Raw genomic sequence first — 12,195 nt, forward strand, 5'->3', positions numbered from 1 at the left:
AGTTCGGAGGACACGAAGAAGAAGGTAGGAATGTTCGCGGCCAGTACTTTGTGGAACTAATGACTATTTTGGCTGAACTTTTAATTTGTGGCGCCTTACGAAAGATACGGCACATTCCTTGGAAGCGATTACCATTTACCTTCAGGCGTTGTGTTATCTCATTATTCACAACCCTGAAATATTGATTGATAATTCAGCAATTTCCCAGACTTTATTTGCCGCACGTGCGTACATGCGTGTGCGTTCGTATGTGTGTGTGTGTGTGTATGTGTGTGCTTGAGAGAGAGAGAGAGAGAGAGAGAGAGAGAGAGAGAGAGAGACAGACAGTAAGTAAAAGGGAAGTTTTTTATTCATATAGCTAAACCAAGAAACGTTTCTCTCATTGCGGAGCTATGGACATAGTTCATTCATTTATTTTTCCAGAGAGTTACAATAACGTGTTATAATTTTTTTAATACAACATTTTTTCTGTCATGTAGTGGATTATTTAAAACTACTGCTTTTAAATCAGTTTAAACCCAATTTCTGTCAGCTTTAATTAAGGAGTCAGAACCGTTCAAAGTTTTAGGGGTCGACGCAACAGGCTGTACATAACTTGCTGAGTTCAGATGGTTGTTATGGTGGCAGAATGTACAGTAAAGTGAAGCTTTCAATCGAGTTATCATTTTTCTGAAAACACAATTCGACGCGCCTTCTAAACGACCTTCGGACGAAATGTAAAGTTGCTTGAATGACAGAGCCACAAGCTACATCTACATCTACATTTATACTCCGCAAGCCACCCAACGGTGTGTGGCGGAGGGCACTTTACGTGCCACTGTCATAACCTCCCTTTTCTGTTCCAGTTGCATATGGTTCGCGGGAAGAACAACTGTCTGAAAGCCTCCGTGCGCGCTCGAATCTCTCTAATTTTACATTCGTGGTCTCCTCGGGAGGTATAAGTAGAGGGAAGCTATATATTCGATACCTCATCCAGAAACGCACCCTCTCGAAACCTGGCGAGCAAGCTGCACCGCGATGCAGAGCGCGTCTCTTGCAGAGTCTGCCACTAGAGTTTGCTAAACATCTTCGTCGCGCTATCACGGTTACCAAATAACCCTGTGTCAAAACGCGCCGCTCTTCTTTGGATCTTCTCTATCTCCTCCGTCAACCCGACCTGGTACGGATCCCACACTAATGAGCAATACTCAAGTACAGGTCGAACGAGTGTTTTGTAAGCCACCTCCTTTGTTGATGGACTACATGTTCTAAGGACTCTCCCAATGGATCTCAACCTGCAACCCGTCTTACCAACAATTAATTTTATATGATCACTCCACTTCAAATCGTTCCGCACGCATACTCCCAGATATTTAACAGAAGTAATTGCTATCAGTGTTTGTTCCGCTATCATATAATCATACTATAAAGGATCCTTCTTTCTATGTATTCGCAATACATTACATTTGTCTATGTTAAGGGTCAGTTGCCACTCCCTGCACCAAGTGCCTATCCGCTGCAGATCTTCCTGCATTTCGCTACAATTTTCTAATGCTGCAACTTCTCTGTATACTACAGCATAATCCGCGAAAAGCCGCATGGAACTTCCAACACTATCTACTAGGTCATTTATATATATTGTGAAAAGCAATGGTCCCATAACACACCACTGTGATACGCAAGAGGTTACTTTAACGTCTGTAGACGTCTCTCCATTGATAACAACATGCTGTGTTCTGTTTACTAAAAACTCTTCAATCCAGCCACACAGCTGGTCTGATATTCCGTAGGCTCTTACTCTGTTTATCAGGCGACAGTGCGGAACTGTATCGAACGCCTTCCTGAAGTCAAGGAAAATAGCAACTACCTGGGAGCCTGTATCTAATATTTTCTGGGTCTCATGAACAAATAGAGCGAGTTGAGTCTCACACGATCGCTGTTTCCAGAATCCATGTTGAGTCCTACAGAGTAGATTCTGGGTTTCCAAATCGACATGATACTCGAGCAAAAAACATGTTCTAAAATTCTACAACAGATCGACGTCAGACATATAGGTCTATAGTTTTGCGCATTTGCTCGACAACCCTTCTAGAAGACTGGGACTACCTGTGCTCTTTTCCAATCATTTGGAACCTTCCGTTCCTCTAGAGACTTGCGGTACACGGCTTTTAGAAAGGGGGCAATTTCTTTCGCGTACTCTGTGTAGAATCGAATTGGTATCCCGTCAGGTCCAGTGGACTTTTCTCTGTTGAGTGATTCCAGTTGCTTTTCTATTCCTTGGACACTTATTTCGATGTCAGCCATTTTTTCGTTTGTGCGAGGATTTAGAGAAGGAACTGCAGTGCGGTCTTCCTCTGTGAAACAGCTTTGGAAAAAGGTGTTTACTATTCAACTTTACGCGTGTCATCCTCTGTTTCAATGCCATCATCATCCCGGAGTGTCTGGATATGCTGTTTCGAGCCACTTACTGATTTAACGTAAGACCAGAATTTCCTAGGCTTTTGTGTCAAGTCGGTACATAGAATTTTACTTTCGAATTCACTGAACACTTCACGCATAGCCCTCCTTACGCTAACTTTGACATCGTTTAGCTTCTGTTTGTCTGAGAGGTTTTGGCTGCTTTTAAACTTGGAGTGAAGCTCTCTTTGCTTTCGCAGTAGTTTCCTAACTTCGTTGCTGAACCACGGTGGGTTTTTCCCGTCCCTCACAGTTTTACTCGGCACGTACCTGTCTAAAACGCATTTTACGATTGCCTTGAACTTTTTCCATAAACACTCAACATTGTCAGTGTCGGAACAGAAATTTTCGTTTTGATCTATTAGGTAGTCTGAAATCTGCCTTCTATTACTCTTGCTAAACAGATAAACCTTCCTACCTTTTTTTATATTCCTATTAACTTCCATATCCAGGGATGCTGCAACGGCCTTATGCTCACTGATTCCCTGTTCTGCACATACAGAGTCGAAAAGTTCGGGTCTGTTTGTTATCAGTAGGTCCAAGATGTTATCTCCACGAGTCGGTTCTCTGTTTAATTGCTCGAGGTAATTTTCGGATAGTGCACTCTGTACAATGTCACTCGATGCTCTGTCCCTACCACCCGTTCTAAACATCTGAGTGTCCCAGTCTATATCTGGTAAATTGAAATCTCCACCTAAGACTTTAACATTCCTGTCTGAAGTCATTTGGGATTGTTTGTGTATACCGACCTGCCTTGTATACGACAGTGTAAGGATATATTCTGCAACCAAATCGAACGTCAAACAGCGCATCAAACAAATCAGCTTATCTGTGGCATCCTGTGTACTTAATGAAATAAATGCTTCACAAGTTGAGGCCAGCATTAGGGAATATTAGAGCTCAGTTTTTCACTGGTACAGAATTACTTTATCATTAATTTTCCCAAATAACTTCACGTTAACGCCGAGTTGTCTGCTTCAATAAGAACACCGCCTGTTCATTCTTCTATTCTAATTCCATCAAGCGCTTTATCGCTAATGGGAAGTCGCCAAACTCTAGTTGTCCTCCTTTGCTTTACAAGAACATACAGGGTGTGCCTGGAGGAATAATCAACATACAGTGATATGACACTAATGATCTTTCGAAGCAAAGATAGCTCGTAAACGTGGACTCTAAAATGCATATCCTGAGACCTATGAGCAATTTTTCAGCTTATGGTAGATACTGTGAAACAAATCTCTTCCAATGCATGCTCTTTGCTTTCCATGTTTTGATAGGTGGTAGTATGGACCATACCGAGAAGAAATGTCCAGAAGCCGTGGACGTACCTTGGGCTATGAGGTTTTGGGTTGTTGGGACACATTTATCAGCGCGAGCTGCGTTGATAGTTCGAGTGGAGCGATATGAAGCATATGCCATGAAGTGCGTCCTTCAGTTTAGGAATCAAGTTGAAGCCACTTGTGATGAAGCCTGATGTGTGTGATGAGCGATGTAGTACATCCCAACCCCATCGGTCGATCAAATAAATCACAGCGCGTGTCTCATACACCTGAGAATTGTCCTGCAAAACAGTGAATGCATCCTGCAGAAAATATCACCTCTTTCTTTAAGCTGGTGGTAGGCTAAACTCCAAAAAAAAAAAAAAGACACTACTCGGGGAAAGAAATCGTGGCACTTCCTTTACGACGTGCCCCTTAATTTGCAGAACAGTGCTCTGGCGCATATGGTGCAGGATGTGTTTGATTTGTTTGATCGATGCGGCTGCGGAATACTGTACCACCCAACAAATACGCCGTACTTAAGACTTTATGACTGCAACACAATCGGCGCTGCCAGAGGTACCTATGACTTCAAGATAGCTGGCAACGGTTTATAGACAATGCTGATGACTACTTTGAAGGACACTAAAACTTTGAAACATGTATCTGTTTTATATAAGTTCTAAATAAAGGGTTGCCACTATTAAAATACCATTTCTCGCATGAAATTAACTGCAAGGACTGTAGCCATATGGCCATATGGACCGTTCTTTTCATAAACGTTTTGGGGAGAAAATATACTACCAGATAAAGAAACATTTCATTGTGCATAGTCCCACCGAAAATATATTTTCATTTTAAATTCTGTCAGAATACTTCGACGTTGAGTGAAAGAGAAATCCTTTGTACTTTTGTATAGATCTGAGAATGGTTGCTAATCATCCGAAACCGATAATCATCTGGTAGTTTTTAGATTACATTGCAGTCAAGACCAATCCAATTTTTTATAAAAAAAACACATACACTAAAGGGAAAATTACAACCCCAAAAATAATCAACGCAGATTAATAAACTTTCGGAATACATTTGCGTAGATAACGTTTTAGAAGTCATTAATTTTCAAGATAACAGGTTAATTTAAGCGTGAGATAAGCCATTCAAAATGTGAAATGCTGGTGCCTTAATAACCCTTGTAACGGTCAGAATGTTGAATGCTAGCATGCAAACGTTTTGTAAAGGCGCCGGGTGTCAGTTTGTGGTGTGGGATTCCATGCCTGTTGCACTTGTTCCGTCAATACAAGGCCACTTCATGCCAATTGTAGATGGCGCTGGAGTTTCGCCCGATAATGCCCGTATGTGCTCGAATGGAGACAGAGCTGGTGAGCGAGCAGGTCAAGGCAACAAGTTGACACTTTGTAGAGCATGCTGGGTTGTAAGAGCGGTATGTGGGCGAGCGTTATTCTGCTGGAGAACACCACCTGGAATGCTGTTCGTGAATGGCCGCGCAACAGGTCGAATCAGCAGACTGGCGAACACATTTGCAATCCGGGTTCGTGGGATAACCATGAGAGCGTTCCCGCTGTCGTACAAAATCGTACCACAGACCGTAATTCCAGACGTAGGTACAGTGTGTCTAGCACACACATAGATTGGTTGCAGGCCTTCAACTGGCCTCTTTCTAACAAACACACAGCGACCTCTGGCACAGAGGCAGAACGAGCGTTTATCAGAAAATACAACAGCATTCCATTCTCCGGTCTAATGAGCTCTCGCTTGGCACTTATGAAGTCAAAAATGGCGGTGATTTGGGGCTGGTGGAGTGCACACTACTCGGTATGTGGCTCGGAGTTGTCCTTGAAGTAACCGATTTATAACAGTTCTCTGTGTTATTGTAGTGCCAACTGCTGCTCAAATTGCTGCTTCAGATGCAGTAAGATGCGCCAGAGCCATACGACAAACACGATGGTCTACGCTCTCGGTAGTACCATGTGGCCTTCCAGGGCCCATTCTTCATGCGACGGTACCTTCCTGTGACCACCGCTGTCAGCTATCATGTATAGTGGCTAAATTCTTGCCAAGTATTTCTGCAGCATTGCAGAAGGAACATACGGCTTCTCATAGGCCTATTACACGACTTCGTTCAAACTCAGCGAGGCGCTCACAAAGACGTCATTATCTCATTAAAGGCAGTCTGGACTAACATCTACTCGCCACTTCCAATCTGAATCGTAACTGACTCTCACGACTTACAAGGTGTATTTCAAGTAAGCCTACTTTGCATCCTCATAGTGGCACAACTAGCGCCACTCTTATGCGATTAGTGCGAAATTTGAAAAGACATCATCTATCAGATGTAGAAACACACCTCTAATGTCGCACAACTCGTTCATAGTACTCCAATTTTTATTTTCGTCAGTGTGTCTACATTATTTGAGAGTCAGTTTTACAGCCATGTGCTATGAATCTAGTGTTTCCCATCTATTCAATATACAGGTTGAACATTAATAAAACCATCAAATTACAGGGACTGATTCCTGACAGGAAACGGAGTAAAAACGAAACAGAATGCCTTACAAATACTGGAGAAATGTCTAATGGTGACGGCGTGAGAGAGTTTCAAATACTGGTTTCATACCACGCTCCTCAGCCAAATCACTTTCAAAATTCGGCAACTTCATTATGAGTTTGCAGCATCGGCGATGTGTAACTGCACTGTCGGTCTGATGCTAAACACACTGGCGATCATGGTCTGTATTCAGTGTCATGGTTAAAAAATGGTTCAAATGACTCTGAGCACTATGGGACTTAACATCTATGGTCATCAGTCCCCTAGAACTTAGAACTACTTAAACCTAACTAACCTAAGGACAACACACAAGACCCAGCCATCACGAGGCAGAGAAAATCCCTGACCCCGCCGGGAATCGAACCCGGGAACCCGGGCGCGGGAAGCGAGAACGCTACGGCACGACCACGAGATGCGGGCTCAGTGTCATGGTATTTGTCTGGAAAAAACTACTTCATTCAGCAGCAACGTCATACACAGATTCATAAAGCCAGTACTGCTTCTAACGTGGATACCTGTATGCAGCTGTAGAACCAACACGGTTTGTGATGGTAGTATGGTTGTGTTCTTTAATATCTGGCGATTGTAAGACGATTATGCCTCAGTTTCTAAGACATAGTGGTAACACTCACATGAAAACATTTAAGAAATGCCCACAAATCGCTGATTTCAGGTCAGTATTTTTTCGTATCGCCAGCAATCAGTTAAGAGCGAAGTATTATATTTAGTAGTAGGGGGAGCATGATAGGTTCAACATGAGCATCAGGCCTATAAAATATGTTTGTGTGTTCAACATGAGCAAAGGAAATGACTATCTTCCATTGTAAGGAAGGTATGGGTTTAACGTGGAATGCTGTGATAACAAAGGGAAGACGTCATAAGAAGGGTACAGATATTTCTATTTCCAGAGCCACAGCCGTCAGCAGGGTGTATTTCCAATACTTCGCTCATTGTCGAATGTTGTTCAATTGAGACAGTGATCGTAATATTTAATTGTAAGAACAGGTATAAAATATGTATGATGCCAGTTTTTTCAGGGACGATTCCGTCCATGTGTGATTGGCATGCAGAGCCGGTGACTGTGGTGGGAATGATTCACGTTTCTGTATAGCGGTAGGAGCTGTCTGAATGGAGAGGCCTGTTGGGATGTAGGAATGTAGCTGACTTAACCTTGTCGCCCTCTAGACGGCCGAATAGTGAACTAATACTTAGTATGTGTTGTATATCTTTCGTGATCGTGTGTAAATTAGAGAAGATTCAATAAGGACGAGTGTTTGCACTGAACCGTTATTCCCTCCCATGTAAATTGTTTGGTTGACTGCTTCTGCACATTTCGCTCCTTTATTCAGTTGAGGGAACACCGAGTGTGGTGTGTGTATCTATCAGGTGAAAGACGGTTGGAAGACATGTTAGCTGGTTTTCTAGGCATTAGAAACACCTTAGCTGACTTCGTAAATTATAGAGTTGATTTGGAATCTGTTACATCACCAATATTGGTGTTCACAAGTAGAAGTATCGGTTTCCTCTATTTATTGTTCGAGGTCTCACAAAAAGATCTTTGCAGACAGGATAAGTTTCTAGTTACTCAGTGGTTTATAGCATGCTCCACCTCGCTAAAGTTTTAGGTTTCTAGAGAAATAATTTCCAGTCTATAGCTCTGGATTTGTGTTGTATGAGTGATACTGCTACACATGCGATAATGGTATGTGATTGATATCGAGAAGTATAACGAAAATTGTATTATATTCTGGCAAACCACTCGAAATTATATTTGTTCTCGTAATACCAGAGTCTGGAGGTGGCTGTAGAAAGGCAAGGAAGCAAGTAGGTCGACGCCAGAAGCAGTAACGCTGTTGTGCCACAGAGAGATGACCCCAATTTTGTAGAACAGTTCTGGGATTCAATTTGGTCCGCTGAGGCCCTCTGGTCGCACGTTGGTAGTTGATGACTTGTGACAGTTGGCTGCGGGAAATATCTAGAGCAGTGATGTATATGCAGTGCTCTCTGACTTTGCGCTATATGTACGAATGTCTGGCAGTCGATAGCTGTACGAATGATGTAAATGTCGCGATTTTGTATGGTGCGGGATACGAATTGTATGTTTACTACATCGACACGATATGCGGTGATATATATTGCGAGGTTGGATATCGGTTTCTCGCTCTAATATTCAAGATTCCTCCCTCAGTGGCAGAGCAGTGTAATTGAGTAAGAGTCTTTCCATATTTGACGATCTGTAGACCACTTTGCAGTGTTTAATTGTCGGTGTGATAAGGTGATATGTATTTAGCAATGCAAGTGTTCAACTGGACCTGCTATAATGTACAAACAGGATGGGCAATATAGCTGTAACAATATGTCCCCCCCCCCCCCATCAGCACCCCTAAGAATACCCTCGCACTTTCCTTGTTGTTCTGTCGATAGTGATGTTGATTACAGTATACCAGACAGTTTTGGGGATGTCTTTCCAAACATTAAGTTCCCGGGTGTGGTATTCATTATCACATAGTGCCGGATGCCTATCACTTACAACACTTGTTGAGAGAATCTTGGCAGGATGCAGCACTTTCCAGAAGAGCTTATTCGAAGACTTTGTCAGATAATTTCCTAGGACTGAGGAGAATCGAGACATACAGCTGGTATGAGTGTAGGTATACCATAACGTATTAGGGCTCTGTACTGATATAAAAGATAACTTCACTTTTGTGTAAAATGTGTATATAATGCAGTGTAATGTTACTGTGTCTTATGTTGTGACACGACCAGAGAAAATGAGTGTTTGTCTTATTGTGAGGGACATGTAGATTCAGCACATCGATAACTGCAAGAATATGAGAGAGATTTTTACATGGAAAATTATGTGCACTTTAGATACTGATACTCGTTCAAGAAACACAGCCGTCAAGAGGAGACATTATCTGTACACTGATTGGTTTCAGACTGCAGTGGGAATCATAATATTTAATTGTAGTTGCACTGGTAAATATGTTTCTGATTCCCAATATTCACGTGAGTCTTTTATGTATTTGATTACCTGTAGAGAACTTTGGCAGGGTTTAACTGTCAGTGCAATATGGCGATCTATATTTAAAAAAAATAGTCTTCTGCCTCTGAAAGTCTCGTCTGTAGAAAAAAAGGGCAGTCATTTCTCCCACACTGACAGCAGCACCAGTTTGATTGGTAAATTCAGTGATGGATGGGCTGTCTTGTTAGGATTGCTAGGAACAATGAAAGTACCCTGTGCTATTCTGGAAAGCATTGAAAAATCTCTCTCAACACTGGACCCGCACCACAGCTATGTGTCATCGCTCCAGCAATGATGCCTAGATAAACATGTGTTTTGACAGGCATTTCTTGGGTGTCAAGTATGAAAAGGATGCTGCCACCTCACCCTTGTGGGACCTGAACTGACACCTGCATACCTGCAAACGGTTCAGCAATAATGGCTGTGTTGTCACTTCATGGGGTAGCCAGTGGATCCTGACTCCTGGGAGCTTGTGTGGGAGCATCCTGTGTGGTCCAGTGGACAGCGGACACGATGTGTTTTTTACTAGTGATCTTTTGTTAAATCTGTATTCCATCGATTTCGTCAACCAATAGGATGCCGCAAATTAAAAAAAAAAACTACTCCATACATGTGAAGAACATCAATTTCATTAATTTACATAATTTTTTTATCAACGTTGTGAGCAGTACAGTAGTGCCTGAGTGGGTGACTTGGAGCATAACGGCAGGTTAAGTGCAGAACACTTCGTTAGATTTAATAATTTTTGTGCAAAATGCAGTACAGTAGTTTAAGGGGGTGGGTGACAAAGAAGAATGCTGCAGAAATGGTGCTCAAAGGCCTGTGAAATTCGAAAAGTGTTCCAGAAAATGGTGGGAAGACAGAACTGATTACTTAATTTGGTATCATAGGCGGAACAATAGTTTAAGGACATGGGGAAACCACTTAAGAGAAGAATAGGTTTAGTACCGACAAACGTCGTAACATTAGGTTAAGGCACCTAGAGTACAGTGCTGAACATTAGGTTATTCAACATGTTTCCCCAAGTAATTACTTCTTACAAGACCTACACGTTTCGAAACAGCGGAGAATGATGAGCAAGAGAAATCCAACCTTAAAAACTGAATTTTGTAAAAATAAACAGTATACCCTTGAATTTCCTGTTATGAGATCCTTCAACTCCACCAATTTCCATATATGCCATACACTGCCTTGAATCACCTAAATTGTTTAAATAATCAATATTTCACACATTGTCTAAATTTTTTAAACAATATTCCATGCACTACAATCGTATTCCCTCCAAATAACAGTCTTTTTCCCGCTACATTGCGGGAGAAATGGTAGGAGAGAAGGGGGTTTACCAGAAGGGGAGAGTTTTAATAATTGATCAATATAATTAATTAGTCAATCAAATTCATAAGAGTGAGAGAGGCCATTCCAATACCACCGACCTGAAAGTGTAGCTGCAGGAGTGAGGTGGGTGGTGTCCTGAGGGATGAGGGGAGTGGGGAGGGGTAACAATAGGTTAAGTGCCTGTCAGTCAGAAGGAAGGATCGTTTTAGCAGAACAATAGGTTAAGTACCTGTCAATCAAAGGAGTACAATAGGTTTGCCCCTGAGTGCATACCTGTCGCTGATGTAGGCAACCCTCACTAACAAAATGGACCAGAAGGTACTTTTCGATATTACTGCCAGAATCTTGCTACATGTTTTGAGAAGTATGATAGTGAACTCACGATTATGTCATGGCTACTAGATGTTATTGATATGAACCGTATAGAATACTTCTGGGACACTATCGGAAGCCATCTCCACGACCAGTGGCCACTGGCTCGTCTTATACGGTAATTAAGTCAACTGAGTGCAGACATCTGGTGCACATATATGAGGATATCTACCAATTATACCTGGAGCCTTGCCATGTGTAATCTCTGCTGTACTGCATTCTAAAGATGGACCACCACATCTTTAAGCTGATGGTCATAAAGTTTTGCTTCAACAGTGTACATTGATTGTAGGACGATGCAGGAATGTGTTTTTATTGTAGTACAGAGTAGCGTTGCAAATCGTCCAATTGAAGCAAGGTAAGAATGGCACAGGCAAGTTCGTAGTTCAGGCTAGTGTAGCTCAAAGACCTGTAATTGCGCTCCATAAAATGTTAAAAATTCCTCATGTTTAGACCACGTACTGTTTCTAGTGTCGTTCATGAGCTACGCGCATTAGACACAGTACCCAACGACCTGTGGCCAAGTCGGAGTTTGTTCTGCTCTTAAGCTTTCAGCCCTTCACCATCTCTTTCCTTGTGAGGTTCTGCATTCGTTATTAACTGAACCATTGCACGTCGAGTGTGCAACCGTAAGGAAGAGGTGCTAGACGTATCAAGGAGAATCTGTTTCCTAGGATGACATACCCACACTATAGCACATTTGTTGTCCTACGTCGATGTTGCAGAATAACAGCTTCACTGCGGAAGACATGATGCGAAAACAGTGGATTTAATTTTCAATAAACAGAGGTAAGTAGTTTTGCCTGTGTTCAAAGTATTTGTGCTGCCTTTAGGGTATTCTATTTCACAGGATATGAGAGACGTCTTCTATGGAACCAGAAAAGGACTGTTGCCAATAATCGTCGAAAACGGCCTGTAGATGACATGTAAAAGAAATTGTACAACTACGTCTTTATGCAGAATCACTGCTTTTGTGGAAAATGTAAATTAGACTCCCGTGTCGGCTAAAAGATGTAACAAATTATATACGAGATCGTTGTAACGAATTCTTCCTTGTAATTGGCGTGAAAATTTGTGATGCTAACATATAGAGAAATTAAATTTTCCAGTTCTGAAAATTTATTGCTTCTCCTTCCAGTTACTCCTCTCCACTTTTGAACTACGCGAGTAACTCGTAAATCTTCGTACTTTATGACCTCGAG

This window comes from Schistocerca gregaria, chromosome 1, assembly GCF_023897955.1.
Source record: "Schistocerca gregaria isolate iqSchGreg1 chromosome 1, iqSchGreg1.2, whole genome shotgun sequence".
Classification (NCBI taxonomy): Eukaryota; Metazoa; Arthropoda; class Insecta; order Orthoptera; family Acrididae; genus Schistocerca; species Schistocerca gregaria.